Source organism: Narcine bancroftii, chromosome 11, assembly GCF_036971445.1.
Source record: "Narcine bancroftii isolate sNarBan1 chromosome 11, sNarBan1.hap1, whole genome shotgun sequence".
NCBI lineage: Eukaryota > Metazoa > Chordata > Chondrichthyes > Torpediniformes > Narcinidae > Narcine > Narcine bancroftii.
Genome location: NC_091479.1, coordinates 45992697 through 46009165, shown reverse-complemented (window position 1 = coordinate 46009165; position 16469 = coordinate 45992697). Strand labels below are relative to the sequence as shown.

The 16469-nt window shown below is 42.1% G+C and overlaps 1 long non-coding RNA gene across 1 annotated transcript; it reads left to right on the top strand.

The window, feature by feature from the left end:
• The first annotated feature begins 2921 nt into the window (after positions 1–2921).
• On the top strand, positions 2922–12514 carry LOC138745332 (uncharacterized). The gene is made up of 3 exons (XR_011346181.1): positions 2922–3035; positions 4554–4694; positions 12041–12514. It is a non-coding gene; the product is annotated as an uncharacterized lncRNA (long non-coding RNA).
• Positions 12515–16469: the final 3955 nt, after the last annotated feature.

Genomic DNA, 16469 nt, shown 5'->3' with positions numbered 1-16469 from the left:
CTTCAGAGAATTCTATGAACAATTATACCAAACTGAAAAGGAAGGGAAAGAAGGGAAAACAGATGAATTTTTAACTAAAATTGAACTACCAAAATTACAAATAGAGGAACAAAATAAATTAACAGAACCATTTGAAATAGTAGAAATACAAGAGTTAATAAAAAAATTACCAAATAATAAAACACCAGGAGAGGATGGATTCCCAATAGAATTCTATAAAACATTTAAAGATTTATTAATTCCTCCCCTCCTGGAAGTAATCAACCAGATTGATAAAACACAAAGCTTACCAGATTCATGTAAAACAGCAATAATTACAGTAATACAAAAGCAAGGGAAAGATCCACTCGCACCAGCATCATATAGACCAATATCATTACTTAACACAGATTATAAGATAATAGCTAAACTATTGGGAAACAGATTGGCAGAGTATGTACCTAAAATGGTAAATCTAGACCAAACTGGATTTATTAAAAAAAGACGCACAACAGACAATATTTGTAAATTTATTAACTTAATTCATGCAGTAGAAGGGAGTAAAGCGCCAACAGTAGCAGTTGCTTTAGACGCAGAGAAGGCCTTTGACAGAGTAGAATGGAATGATTTACTTAAAGTATTGCAAAAATTCAGATTACCGGAGAAGTATATTAATTGGATTAAAGCATTATATAAGGGACCGTTAGCGAAAATGACAGTAAATGGACATGTATCAAAGCAATTTAACTTAAGCAGGTCAACACGACAGGGATGCCCACTATCACCTTTATTGTTTGCGTTAGCTATAGAACCACTAGCAGAATTGATAAGAACAGAAAATAATATAAAAGGGATAAAAATAAAAGACAAGGAATATAAAATCAGTCTATTTGCGGATGATGTTATAGTGTACTTAACAGAACCAGAACTATCAATAAAAGAATTATATAAGAAATTGAAGGAATATGGAGAAGTGTCGGGTTACAAGATCAACGTAAATAAAAGTGAAGCAATGCCTATGAATGATGTGGATTTCTCAAAATTTAAGAAAGAATCACCATTTAGGTGGCAAATGCAAGCAATAAGATACCTAGGTGTACAAATAAACAAAAATCTCGGCCAACTATATAAACTCAATTATTATCCAATAATGAAAAAATTACAGGATGATTTAGAGCATTGGAAAGATTTACCATTAACACTAATAGGAAGGATAAACTGTATTAAAATGAACATTTTTCCAAGGATATTATACCTATTTCAGACATTGCCAATACAACTGACAGAGAAATTCTTCAAGGAGTTAAAGAAAATAATAAGGAAATTTTTATGGAAAGGGGGGAAACCGAGGATAGCACTAGATAAATTAATGTAATGGTATAAACAAGGAGGCTTACAACTGTCAAACTTTAAAAATTATTATAGAGCCGCACAATTAAGATACCTATCAGATTTTTATCAAACAAGGGAAAAGCCAGATTGGACTAGATTAGAATTAGATAAAATAGGGGAAAAGACACCTGAACACATATTTATAAATGGGATGAAAAATTGGTACAACATAGAAGTTCTCCAGTATTACATCATCTACTCAATATTTGGAAGAAGATTCATGTAGAAAGAAATAAAACAAATTATCAATTACCAAAACTAATATTGACGCAAAACAAGTTACTCCTTTTTACAATAGATAACCTTTCCTTTAGAGAATGGGAGAAAAAAGGGATTAAAAGAATAGAAAATTGTTTTTCAGGAAATAGATTATTATCCTTTGAACAAATGAAAGATAAATACAATATAACTCAAGATACAGCACTGGCATATTACCAATTGAGATGCTACTTGAAGGATAAATTAGGAAGCAGTTTGAGTTTGCCAGAGGGAAGTAACTTTGAATATGTGATTACAGCTACAATGATAATCAAAAGATTTATAACAAATATGTATATTAAACTGCAAGAAAAGGGGAATGAAGAAACAAATGGTAAAACTAAACAAAAATGGGAACAGGATTTAAATATAAAGATAAAAAAGGAAACATGGGAGAAGTTATGCTCTGGAACGATGAGAAATACAATAAATATGAGGTTACGTATGATACAATATAACTGGATACACAGGCTATACATTACACCTCAAAAGTTAAATAAATGGGACCCAACAGTATCTGATAGATGTTTTCGATGTATAAAAGAAATGGGAACAACAATTCATGCAATCTGGACATGTGAAAAAGTAGAAAAATTTTGGGAAGATCTCAATCAGATATTAAATAAAATAACAGAAAACAATATGCCAAAGAATCCAGAGATCTTTCTCCTAAGTAACATAAAAAACAAAGAATTTGGAATTGATTTGGAGGATGCACAAAAAAGATTTGTTAAGATAGCTCTAGACCGTAGCAAAAAAATGTATTATGTCAACCTGGAAATTGGAAGATAATTTGAAAATACAACAATGGTATATAGAAATGAATAAATGTATTCCATTAGAAAAAATAACATATAGTTTAAGAAATAATATTGAAATATTCGAACAAATATGGGAGCCTTATATTAAACACAATAGCGAAAACCTACTGGGGACAATCACTACCTAAGTTAACGGAAGGAAAAGGAAATGAAAAGAATGGACTCAGTGGAATTTGTGGTGTATTTTTATTGAATGACAACATTGTCTGACTGGTTTAATGTATCCTAGATTTTATACCTTAAATGGACGGGAGGGGGGAGGTGGGGAGGGTGGGAGGGGAGCAGGGAGGGGGGGGAGAAAATGACATTGTATATGCGTGAAAAGGAAAAAATGTGTATCATGGTTAATGTGATTTATGGTGTGAAAAATAAAAAATTATATAAAAAAAATGCTCTTAGTTGGAAATAGCAAAAAAGATTGCGATGAGTTATATGATATTTATTTCTCAGTTGCTCAAATGACATTAATTGACCCCTTTCATAACAATCTTCAACATTTATAATCCCCTTACGAAACCAGCTATCCAGCAATTGATGATCCTGAAGATACGAGGATACGAGGATTTTGAATCAAAGCCATTCTGGGTGATGTACATCCACTTACACCAATTACATCATTTATTTTATTCCATATATTAATCAAATGTTTCAACAATTGTGTATCTTTATCACCAACCATTAATTTTGATTCCCACTTGTACATAAATTCTTCTGCTTTTCCCTCTCCTATTTTATTTGATTCTATTTTATCCCTTTCAAAAAAAGAAGCCTCATTTGAGCTGCTCCATAACAATTTTTAAAATGAGGAAGCTGCAGTCCTCTCAATGCAGAATTTGCATTGGGTTACTTGTAACATGGGATTCAATCGGAAATGGGTTCACGTGACATAAAACCACGATGCAGAATGTTTTCAAAGAATGGAACACAAGAGGAGGGTTGTCTAGGTCTCCAGCAGGATATAGATCACAAGATATAGGAGCAGAAGTAGACCCGTCGAGTCTGTTCCACCATTCTTCCACTCAGCCCCACTGCCCAGCTCTCTCCCCATTACCCTTAATTCCTTGACGTATTAAATACCTGTTAATCTCTGCCTTAAATACACCCAATGACCTCACGTGGGTTTTACGACGCACTGACAAAATAATTTTTTCCACATTTGTTTTAAATTGACACCCTTTTATCCTGAAATTATGCTCTCCTGTCCTAGAATCTCCTACCAATGGAAACATCTTTGCCATATGTACTCTGTCCAAGCCTTCCAGCATTTGAAATGCCTCTGAGGTCCCCCTTATCCTTCTGTACTCCAACTAGTACAGTCGAAGAGTCGACAATTGTTCCTCATACACTAACCCTTTCATTCCTGATATCATTCCAGTAAATCATCTCTGACCTTCTCCAACACCAGCACATCTTTTCTCAAATACAGCACCCAAAACTCTAATTCTGATTGAATGGAAAGGGAATTCTCCAACGACACAAACACAACAGTGAAATGATATTATGTCTTGTTGATATTTACCACTCGGGAAGGTTCTTGTTGTGTTGTTCAGGGAAGCATTAGTGTTTTTGTGACTCAATGTACCAGCATCTGAAGTTTGTTATCTCTTCAGAAAAGCTTGATAGCTTTAGCATGGAGCAGAGCTGAACCAGGTCTTTGCAGGTATTTAAAGGAGTGTGTTGGCAGGGTTTGTTCTGGACCAACAATCTCACCAAATGACTCTGCTTGAAATCAAGATTCAAACCATTTTGAGCAATACAACAGGAATTGTTCAACAAGAGCCTGATGTTCCCTGAGGAGTTTTCTTTCAATAGTGGAAGTGATTTTTTTTTAAAAGCCCGTTAATATTCCTGATACAGATGTTTGTATTTAACTTTCAGGTTGCTATCTGTTGTAAACTTGGAGGCCTTTAATGGGGTGAGTGGGTGGAGTCTTTGCTTTAACCAAGCAGTTCTCTTGCAATTTTCCAGCTGTTGGATGCGATTCAGTTGCTTGCAAGTTTAGCAAGTGGGATTTTGATGTGAAATTGCAACTCACAGTGTCATTTTTGTGTTTGAAAATGCCAATGTGAAAATTTTAACTTTAGTCTTCTTGGTTTGCTCAAGTTTACAGAGGAAACGTTGGGTGAAGCTGAGAAGACAGAGTTGGATGCCCATTTGGCGTATCGGCTGGGCAAAGCAGAAAGCACAAAATGAGGGGCTGAAAAAATAATGAAGCAGACTGAAGTGCCGTTGAACCAAACCCAGGTAAAGGATTTAATTTTGTGCAGCGTACTTAAGAGACCAAACGATTTAGGCTTTTCGTGGTGACCTATTTAAATGAACAAAATCTGATTAGAGTAGAAGTTTATGGAATGTTTGGAAGTTGCCGCAAAAAAATGGAGCATATAAATTAGATGTTGTAATTAAGATAAATGAACAATTCAATGAGCCTGGTGTCACAGTATCTGCCTCCCTCTACTGTACATCACCGTTAAACCTTCTCCCCAATATGAACCTGATGTCAAAGTATCTGACACTGTTAATCGTACATCAATGTTAAACCTTCTCACGAATGTGAATCCTGTCTCAAAGTTTCTGCCTCAGTCTATCGTACATCAACATTAAACTTTCTCCCCCCTGTGAACCTTGTGTAATAGAATCTGCCTCAGTCTACCGTCCATCACCGTTAAACCTTCTCCCCAATGTGAACCTGGTGTCACAGTATTGATCTCAGTCTATCGTATATCACTGATAAACCTCCTCCCCACTGTGCACCCGATGTCACGGTATCCATCTCAATTTACCGTACATCACTGTTAAACATTCTCCCCAATGTGAACATGGTGTCACAGTATCTGACACAGTTTATAGTAAATCACTGTTAAACCTTCTTAGTACTGTGGAATCCATCTCACATTTTCTACCTCATTCTACCGTTCATAAACATTAAACCTTTTCCTCCTGTGAACCTGGTGTTAAAGTATCTGCCTCAGTTTAACGCACATCACCATTAAGCCTTCTTACTGCCCTGAACTCAGTGTCACAGAATATGCCAAAGTCTACTGTACTTTACCGTTAAAACGTCTCCCCACTCTGAACCTGGTGTCACAGTATCTCATACAGTTTATTGTACATGACTGATAAACCGTGTTAATGTTCTGAACCCATTGTCTCAGTATCTCTCATCAGTCTACCATACATCATCGTTAAACATTTACACATCTGTGAACGGGTGTCACTGTATCTGACACAGTTTATCGTACATTACTGTTAAACCTTTTCACTGCTGTGAACCCAACATCACAGTAACTGTCTCAGTCTACCGGACATCATCGTTGAACCTTATCCCCACTGTGCACCTGGTGTCACATTATCTACCTCAACATACGGTATATCACCATTAAACCTCCTCCCCACTGTGAACCTGGTGTCACAGTATCTGCCTCAGTCTACAGTACATCACCATTAAACCTGATCCCCACTTTACTCCTGGTGTCAAATTATCTACCTCAACATACCCTACATCACTGTTAAACGTTCTCCCCCTGTGAACCTGGTGCCACAGTATCTGCTACAGTTTATTGTACATCATGTTAAACATTCTCCCTACTGTGATCCTGGTGTCACAGTATCTGATACAGTTTATCATACATTACTGTTAAACCTTCACCCCACTATGAACCTGGTGTCACAGTATCTGACACAGTTTATTGTACATCATGTTAAACATTCTCCCTACTGTGAACCTGGTGTCACAGTATCTGACACAGTTTATTGTACATTACTGTTAAACATTCTCCCCACTGTGAACCTGGTCTCACAGTATCTGACGCAGTTCATAGTATATCACTGTTAAACCTTCTCACAAATGTGAATCCTACTATAAAATAATGCTCCCCTTCTAAGTCTCACAGTATTCTAATCCCCACCTATTTAAAAAATTCCAAAAAAGAGATAAAAATCAATCCCAAAACAAGCTACTCAAAAGTAGTAGCCCCCTAAAACTTTGGGTGTGGTAAAGTCCACAAGTGGCATGTGACTAAAGGACTCAGTGTCACCCACCCCCAGTCAGACTTTCACAAAGTACTGAAACAAAAACATTCAACCCAGTGATTCCAGTCCCACTGATTGTTCCGGATCTTCAATATCGAGAAGACTTTGTGTCAATTCAACTTTTTTCCCATTCTTTCCATATTTTCCAATCTTCCCATTTCCATTCCCATTGACCTTTCCCTTCGGTGACAATGGTGACGATCGCCCACTTCCTCATACATCTGGCAATGAATTAGCAAATATTAAAGCATCGTGGTCATTCTCAAAAAACTGAGATTGAAAATTCCCATAAAAATCTTTCAATACTGCCGCATAACGAAAAGCAAATTTATATCCCTTTCGCCACAATACTTCTTAGGCTGAATTAAATTCTCGGTCTCTTCTGATAATTTCTTGACTCAGATCTGCATTAAAAAAAACCCTATTATTTTGAACCATCAGTGGATCCTGATTTTGCCGTGTTTCTGCACCACCAATCGGAGGATCATCTCTCTGTCTTGATATTTAAAAGAGCGAATCAAAACTGATCGTGGTAATTCGCCTGGAAACGGTTTCTTCCTTAACGCTCTGTTTGCTCGATCTAATTCCAGTCCATCTGGAATAAATTACCTGCCCTACACTTCTGGGATCCATTTCTTCAAAACCTACATCGGATCCGAACCTTGCATATCTTCCGGAAGACCTACTATCTTAACATTATTTCTACGACATTGGTTTTCTAATGAGCCAAACTTCTTCAATAATTCCTTCTTCTGAATCCCCCAATCTACAAAAGGATCTTCCACTATTTCCATTTTTTCTCTATTATGCTCCATTTGACTCTTGCATTCAAGAAAGCCTCCTCAATCTTTTTAAAATGATCTTGCACAGTATCCACTGATCGTGTCCATCTCGTAACATCACTCTTAACTACATTAATATCTTGCTTCATAAAAGTTATTTCTTCACACACAGTGTTCATTTTAGTTTTCATTTCTGAAAATCCTTGATTCATCTGATGATTCATCTGCATTGATATATTTGCCATATCTTCCATGAGCTGAGCAATCCCTTCCCGAATTGGAAACACAGAATCCAGTCCAGGATCCATCACCTCCATTTGAGGCTGACCTTCTTTTGCCGCAGTCCCCAGTTCTTGAAATTCTAATGAAATTGAGCATCTTCTTCCTCCATAGCAATAGGTCCTCTTCCGGTGCTGCTGTGGGTCTGGACACCCGACAACAGTGTGCCGACCTCGTCAGTTCACCGTCGATCAGGCTCCCCCACAGCCCACACCTTCTCCAAAGGTTTGTGGACCCTCGACACACTGTGCATGCCCAGTAGGGCCACCGACTACGCAGTGCGTCTTCTGATGCTACACTGTACCTCTCCTGACCACCAGGCAATGCTGCACGCTTATGTGCCTGTCCTCGCTCAGCTGGCCCGCCCTCACGCCTGTGTTCGTGAGTGCACGAGTCAAAACCGCTGAACTCATCGCTGAGCTGGTGCCATCTTGCGATAGCGCAAGTGGTGCCGACGAAATACTTCGCCGGGCAGGAATCCTCTGAGGCTTGGAGACGCCAGTCAACGACTCCGTTGCTTCAAGTTGAACTCGGCCATAATTCTTCAACACTTTTGTAAGGTAATTTCTTCTGGAACTGAGTTTTCGATTTTTTTCACATTTGTAGCTATTTTGATCCTCCACAATTCCAAAGTCTATAAACAGTATTTTTAATCACTTTTACAACTTTTAAAATCGAGCATTTAATAGTCTAACTGGGGAAGGGTGGAACCACACGTCTACCCTCTGCACCATCTTGTCACAGTATCTGACACAGTTTATAGTAAATCACTGTTAAACCTTCACATTACTGTGAATGCTGTCTCTCAGTTTCTGCCTCAATCTACCGTTCATCAACATTAAACCTTCTCCTCCTGTTAACTTCGTGTTAAAGTATCAGCCTAAGTTTACCACACATCATCATTAAACCTTCTCCCCATTGGGAGACCGGTTTTACTGTATCTGCCACAGTTTATCGTACATCACTATTATACCTTCTCACTACTGTGAACTCGGTGTTACAGAGCCTGCCACTCTACCGCACATCACCAGTAAACCTTCTCCTCAATGTGAGCCTGGTGGTACTGTATCTGCCACAGTTTAGTGTACATCATCATTAAAAATTCTCCCCAATATGAAGCTGGTGTCACTTTATTTGCCAAAGGTTATCGTACAACTCTGTTCAACATTTTCCCCACTATGAACCCGGTGTCACAGTAACTGCCTCAGTTTCCCATACAACACCAATAAAGCTTTTTTTCCCCACTCTGAGCCCAGTATCAATGTATCTACGTAGTCTCCTGTACATCACCATTAACCTCCACCCACAGTGAACCAGATTTCACAGTATCTGCCTCAGTTTATTATACATCATTTTAAAACCTTCTTACTACTGTAAACCTGGAGTCACAGATTCTGCCTTATTCTACCATACTTCTCTGTTAAACCTTCTCAGTACTGTGAACACAGTGTCTCAGTATCTGCCAAGGTCGTCGACTGTACATCTCCGTTAAATATTCTCCCAACTGTGAACCTGGGGTCATAGTGTCTGATACAATTTATCGTACATTACTGTTAAACCCGCCAGATAAGCTCCAGATAACGAAAGAGGAGTTCTCGCATCTGCAGGAACTGGGGATCATTCGTCGCTCTGACAGCCCTGGGGCTCACCGCTCCACCTGGTCCCAAAAGCCTCCGATGGCTGGCACCCCTGCGGAGATTATCGACGGCTTAATGATATGACAGTATATGACCGTTACCCCATCCCTCACATTCAGGACTTTATGGCCAATCTGCATGATATGAGAGTATTCTCCAAGGTCAATCTGGTGTGCGTGTATCATCAAATCCCATTGCACCCCGACGACATCCCCAAAACAGCCATCATCACACCCTTCGGTTTGTTCGAATTTTTATGCATGCCTTTCAGGCTCAAGAACACCGCCCAGACCTTCCAGCAGCTCATGGATACAGTGCGCAGGGATTTGAATTTTGTGTTCATTTATCTGGATGACATTCTTGTCGCCAGCAGAGACTGGGCACAACACAAGTCTCACCTGCACACCCTCTTCTCCCGACTGGCTGAATTCAGCCTAATGATCAGCCCGGCCAAATACCAGTTTTGTGCAGAAGAAAATTTGGATGGGATGAAACTAATCCAGAATCCATTGCACAAGATTGGAAAAATTAGATTGAGCGTCTTCAAATACTTGGACGTTTTGACATCAACAGACTTTGGAGTGGCCACATTTGCTCAGTTACACCATTTTTCTGATGTAAGTGAAGGTGGTTTTGATCCTGTCAGTTACTGAGTCCTGTGAAATAACCAAGTGTGAGTAGATGGTGGATTTGTAATGGGAAAAGACAGAGTGGCTCCATTAAAGTCAGTCACCAGACCTTGAATGGAATTGACTGCTGCTATTATGGCGAGCAAAATGGATGCTATGTTAAGAAGAGAATTACAGATGGAGTTAGCAGATCCTGTGTTTTGGACTGATAGAACATCAGTGCTTAAATATATTAATAATGAAATCATGAGGTTTCATCTCTTGGTGACTGACAGAGATAATGAAAACCTAAACAACAACAAATGGCAGATTTACCACAGGACAAAGTTTCACCTGATGAATTCCCATTTACATCCGTGGAAGTTGATTATTTTGGTCCTTTGCAAGTAAAGTGAGGACGAAGTGTTGAAAAACGATATGGAGTTATTTTCACTTGTTTGACTATGAGAGCAATTCATATTGAAGTAGCGTCATTGCTTGATACAGACTCTTTTATTAATGTTCTTTGGCGTTTTATTCCTAGACGTGGTCAAGTCAAAAAATTATGTTCTGATAATGGATCTAACTTTACAGGAGCTCAACTAGAATTATGAAAAGTTATTCAAAATTGGAATCAACATCAAATTCCTGATACATTACTTCAGAAAGAAGTTAATTGGATATTTAATCCACCCATAGTTATGGGTGTGGTACGGGTAAGGGTTAGTTGGTTGTGGAGAATGTTTACAAAGGTCTGAACTGGGCAGTACTGGGCAGCAATGCTTAATGTTGTAATGGATGCGGAAGCTCTGGGAAGGGGTAAGGGAGGGACTGGCCAGGAAGTCTGCAGATGCTGGGGCCGAGGGCAATGCACAAACATGCTGGGGAAACTCATGGATAGTTTTGTGAGGAGCAGGTCCTGCATCACGAGTCAAATTGAGTATTTCGAGGAGGTGTCAAAGGAAATAGATGAAGGTCAAGGTCTGTATGTGCTGCACGTGGATTTTAGTAAGGTGCTTGACAAGGTCGTCACGGTAGCCTCATTCAGAACGACGGGAGGCATGGGATCCATGGAGCCTTGGCTGTGTGGATTCAGAATTCGCTTGTCTGCAGTAAACAGAGGGTAGTAGTAGATGGAACAATGACTAGTGGCTCTCCAAAGGGATCTGCTCTGGGACCCCTGCTCTTTGTGATTTTTATGAATGATGATGGGAGTGGAAGGGTGGGTACGTCAGGGGATGACACAGAGGTAGAGATGTTGTAGACAGTGTAGAAGGTTGTCAGAGGTCATCCAGTTTGCAGAGAAGTGACAGATGGAGTTCAATCCTGTAAATACAGATGTACTTAAACAAGCAACTGGTACAGGTTTATTTCCAGAGTCATTTTCAAGGGCATGAATAACAGTTTTTCCAAAGAAGGTTGGAGACCCATTAAAAGTAGCTTCATATAGACCAATATCTTTATTGAATGCGGATTACAAGATCATGAGTGCAGAGCACTTGGTTAATGGCAAGATTAAGAACAGTGTGCAGGACAGAGAAATATTTAGATCCTGCTCCATAAATCGCTCAAGGTTGCTGTGCAAATTGAGAGGGAGTTTAAGATGCTGTATTGTGTGCTAGCCTTCAGGAGTCAGGGATTGAGTTCAAGAACTGAGAGGTAACGTTGCAGATGTATAAAATTCTAGTCAAACCACACTTGGAATATTGTGTGCATTCCTGGGGCGAGAATACCAGTGGACGTCTAAATAAGGTGAGATGAGGGAACTTTAGACAAGATGTGAGGGGGATATTTTATTCACACAGAATGTAGTGGGTGGCTGGAATGCATTGCCAGGGGTAGTAGTGGAGGCTCGTCCAAAAAAGTCATGAAAAAGATTTTAATTTCGGGACAGGAATAAAAGAAAAACAGAAGGTACTGGTGGAGGGAGGGAAGAGTAATATTGCTATTGGGTAGGTTCAGATGGGTCAGCTGAAGGGACTCGACTGATCCATCCATGATTTGTCCAGCATCTTGCTGCCATGTCGTGGTGAACCAGGGTGTTGCCTGATGGAGACACGGTACTCTGAGATCTGCAGATATAGATTGTGGTTTTCTCCATAACACACTTCCTCAGGTAAAGCAGAGGAAGGGAAAGGCCCTAGTGTGCAGAGGTAGGGAGGGGGTTGATGGGGGAAGAGTTGGGGCCCTCCAAAGTCTTCGTGATCAGGCCTCGGAGACGGCATCTCTATCACTCGTATTTCTCTTCCCAGGAGAAGGAGCGATCTCAGAGACAAGACACGAGTCCAGAAGAACATTGCATCCCAGCTGAACAGAGGACGGACAACATCATGATGGCCTGAACCCCTCCCCTTCTCCCTCTGGCCCTGCCAACTCCATTCCCCACTTTTTCCATATACCTTCACCCATTTCCCCCACCCATTTCTCCCCTACCTCTCCTCCATTCCAACCCCCTCCCACTCACCTTCCCTTTCACCTACCCTCACACCTATGCCCTAAACTCAGCCCTCCTCCCTTCACCTCCCCTTTCCCTCTCCTTTGCCCCTCCCCTTCACCTCCTACCCTTCCCCTCCTCCCCTTCCCCTCCTTCCCTTCCCCTCCCCTTCCTACCCCTAACTTAGGGGAAGGAGGGATAGGGGAAGGGGGTAGGAGAAAGGAGGTAGTGAGAGGGTAGGTGTAGGTAATGGGGTAGTGGAAGGGGTTGCAGGTATGGGGTAGGATTAAGGGAAGGGGGTAGGTGTAGAGGATAGGGGTAGGGTTTAGGTTAGGGTTGGGGAAGGTGGGTAGAATTAAGGTATGGGTCATGGACGGGTAGAGTTACAGTTAGGTTTAGGGTTAGGAGATGTGGGCTCGGGTTAGGTCGAGGTTTAGGGTTAGGTTTAGAGTTTGGGGAAGTGGGCTTGTTTTAGGTTTAGGGGAAGGGGGTAGGAGTAGGAGGTAGAGGTGGGGTGTGAGTTGGGGTTTGGGGAAGGTGGGTAGGATTAGGGTTGGGTTTAGGGGACAGCGTAGGGATAGGGTTAGGGGACAGAGTGGAAATAAGAGTTAGGGTTGGGGACGTGGTGTAGTGTTTAAAGGTATCGGTAGTGTTAACGTTAAGGATAGAGTTTGTTAGGGGTTAGGGTTAGGTTGGGGAGGGGAGCGGGGGAGGCGAGCAGGGCACGGGAAATGGGGAAGTGATGGGGGAGGGGAATGGGCATGGGAATGAGGAGGGGTACGGTGTAGAGGAAATGGGAGGTGAATGGAGGAAGGCATCGCTACCCCCTCCCCTCCCCACGCCTACCCCCACATTATCCCTGCCTCCTCTCCTCCTTCCAGAGGAAGCCGGGCCTCATACCAGCCAGAACCTCCCTGTAATTTCAGAGCCTCCGTTTCAGGAAGTGCCTTCGACGCTTGCCGCTGGACAGACATCTTGTATCTTGATTCATTCTATACCGTTGATATTAAATTTAAAAATGGTTTGGTCTTTTAAAGCTTGAACTCAAAAGGCTCGTCCAGATAGACAACACAGAAACAGGCCCTTCGGCCCCACTCTCCTGCTGCCTGTGCTGTTGTAATCAGTCCATATTCCTCTCCACCTTTTCATTCTTAGCTCCCATCCAGCTCATGTTGCCTTGTCAATCTCACGGTCTGTGGGAAGAAGCTATTTCCCTCCCTGGCTTCTCTGCTTTTATTCCTCCATATCTCCTTCCTGATGGCAGGGGGACAAAGATGCTCTTTGCTGGATATCTGGGAGTCTATTTACAGAGCCCATTCCTGCAAAAAATTCAGGGGTCCCTTGCCTTGAGGTTCCACCCATGTTGCCTCTCCCTCAGCACTCTCTCGTCAGAACACAACTGCACCTTCCTTCCCCTCCTCTCCCAAGTCTCAGTATCCCCCTGACAATTCCAGTCAGCTGCCATGTCTACACCCTGCCCCATCTGCTATCGAATGCCCTGCATCCTCCTTCCCCGTTGGTTTCCTCCTGTTATCAGGCATCAGAATGGACCCCACCCTGTTGAAACTACCCATATTCTCACTGATCTCTCTGCACCACTGCCCTCCATCCAGGGGTCTTGGTTGTCTTGTGGTGATGGTGGAGAACAAAGTACCAACTCAAGGAGATGGGGAGCAGTAAAGAGACCCCCAGTTCCAGGAGACATGGAGAACCACAGAGATGCCCAACTCTATCAATCCGGTAGAACCTGGTCATCAGGTGCAAGGAGCTCTCGGGTACTGCTGCACGTGAGGCAGGTGTGGCCCATCCCCACACCTCCACCCTGTCAATTCCCAAAACACATTTCCTATTCATGTGGGGGTCCAAAATGTATAGAGTCTGGAGGACCATGTACGTCGTCAATCAATGGGGGCATAACCCTAACCAGCATGGCTATTGTGTTTGGCTGTGCTTGGAAACAAAGTGCAAGGGCACCAAAAGCCGCTATGTGCTGAAGTTCTACCTGGCTCAGGTGTTGCGAAAGATTGGTCTGGCCCTGATGCCACACAATGTCCTAGTCAGCAGGACTTTGCCCCATCACCTTCATGGGAATGGTTGCATAGACAAACACTATTGACCACAGGGCCATCAGGCAGTGGTCAGCATGGAATTCCTGCTGACACAGAGACTAGGACTTGATGAGATACTGCGGGGTGGTACCCTGAGCAGAGCATCAAGAGACAGAGATCCAGAACTGCTGGAAGACCAGAAACTCAGTGAAAGATGCCCTTTGGTCTGCCTGAAACCCAGATAAGAGAAGCAAACACTAGAAGCCCAAAGCAAAGGGAGGAAGGTTTAGGGGCAATATCAGGGGTACTTGTTTTTACACAGAGTTGTGGGTGCAAGGAATGTCTTGCCAGGAGTGGTGATGAAGGCTAAAATATTAGCGGCATTTAAGGGCTTCTTGAACACATGAATGAAGGAAACATAGAAGATAGGAGCAGGAGTAGGTCATTCGATCCTTTGAGCCTGCTCCGCCATTCAACAAGATCATGGCTGATCTTAAAGTTCAGTACCCCGTCCCCACCTTCTCTCCATAACCTTTAATACCATAATACTGAAGAAATATATCTAATTCCCTCTTAAACATATTTAATGAACCTGCCTCTACTGCCCTCTGTGGCAATGAATTCTACAGATTCACCACTCTCTGGGTAAAGAAATTCCTCCTCATCTTGGTCCTAAATGGTTTGCTTATTATCCTCAAACCATGGCCCTGGGTTCTGGATTTTCCCACCATTGGAAACATCCCATCTCCATCCATTCTGTCCAGCCCTGCCAGAATTTTATATGTCTCTATGAGATTCCCTCTCAATCTTCTAAACTCCAGTGAGAACAATCCCAATTTGTGCAATCTTTCCTCATAAGTCATTCCTGCCATTCCAGGTATCACCCTGGTGAATTGCCTCTGCACTCCCTCCATTGCAAGAATGGAGGGTTATGAAGGAGGAAGGGTCTAGTTTTTATTTTGCTTGGAATTGATAGGTCAGCACAACATCGAGGTCCAAAGGGCATAACTGTTAGACGTTAACCTGCTGGTCTTTTAGCACATGGAGATGTGGGTGAGGGAACGCTGCCCACCGGCCTATTCCAGGTTGCTGAGAGATGCACTGAGGCTTGGCGCAGCCAACACGAGGGCGCTGTGGGGAAGGACTCTAATCCTCCGGGTCTTGAGGGGCGGAGACTAAGGGGAACCCCTTCAACCACAGAGTGCAGGGAGTAACCACAAGGTGTCAAAGTGGTGGAATGATGCTAAACAGAGAACGTGTGCAGTGAAGAGAATATAGGTATGCAACACGAGGATGAGAAAAGACATGGAACAGTTGTCCTCTTGGTCAATAATTTTAGAATAAAGTTAATTTTGGGGTGAAAAAGAGAAAAGCCCGAACTCAGTCAACTTTGTTTCATGAGATACATTCTCCAATCCAGGAAAGCTCCTCTGTACCCGTTCAAATTGAACCCGAGGAAACTGTGTTCATGGTGGAAACCTCTGCAAACACACAACCGGACCTATGCACAGAGAGACAAATGATACACGTGCAGTCCCTCCCAAAAAAGAAATAAATTCTGTTGAATCAATAGCAGAGTCTTGGAGTCTTTGTCTGAGCCGGTCATCCATCATTCTCCATTCTCACTGCTCGCAGGAAGAATCTGTTTCTGGGCCTGGTGCTACTGGCTCCGATATTCCTCGACCCCTTTCCCGACGAGAAAAGCTGCCAAATGCTGTGGGCAGGTGGAAGGGATCCTCGACGACGTTGACAATGAACCCGGTTTATCCCATTGATATTTGGGGTGGGTGGGTTGGAGGAAGAGAGTACCCATGATCCTATCTGCCACTCGTGGTCCTGCCGATAATTTAAAAAAAATATTTATATACTTAAAACCACAACAAATTCACACAATTAATAATAATGCTCATCTAATGTGTGGCATCTATAAAAGAAAGAATAAAGAAACCACCTCCCACCTTCATCCCCAATATCCTAACCTCTCCCCTTCTCGCCTCAACAGAAGTGTCTGTTACTTTAAAGTTTCATTGAATAAACGGAGGCCTTCAGGTGAAAGGGAGTGTCAGGGTTTCATGTAAATATCCACACCCACCCTTGGTAAATATGGGCTGCATATTCTTCTGACATATTGAGTTGGAGTGGCCTGTTAACCGAGACACGAGTCACTACACTAGAGAGCCGACAAACACGCTGACAGCG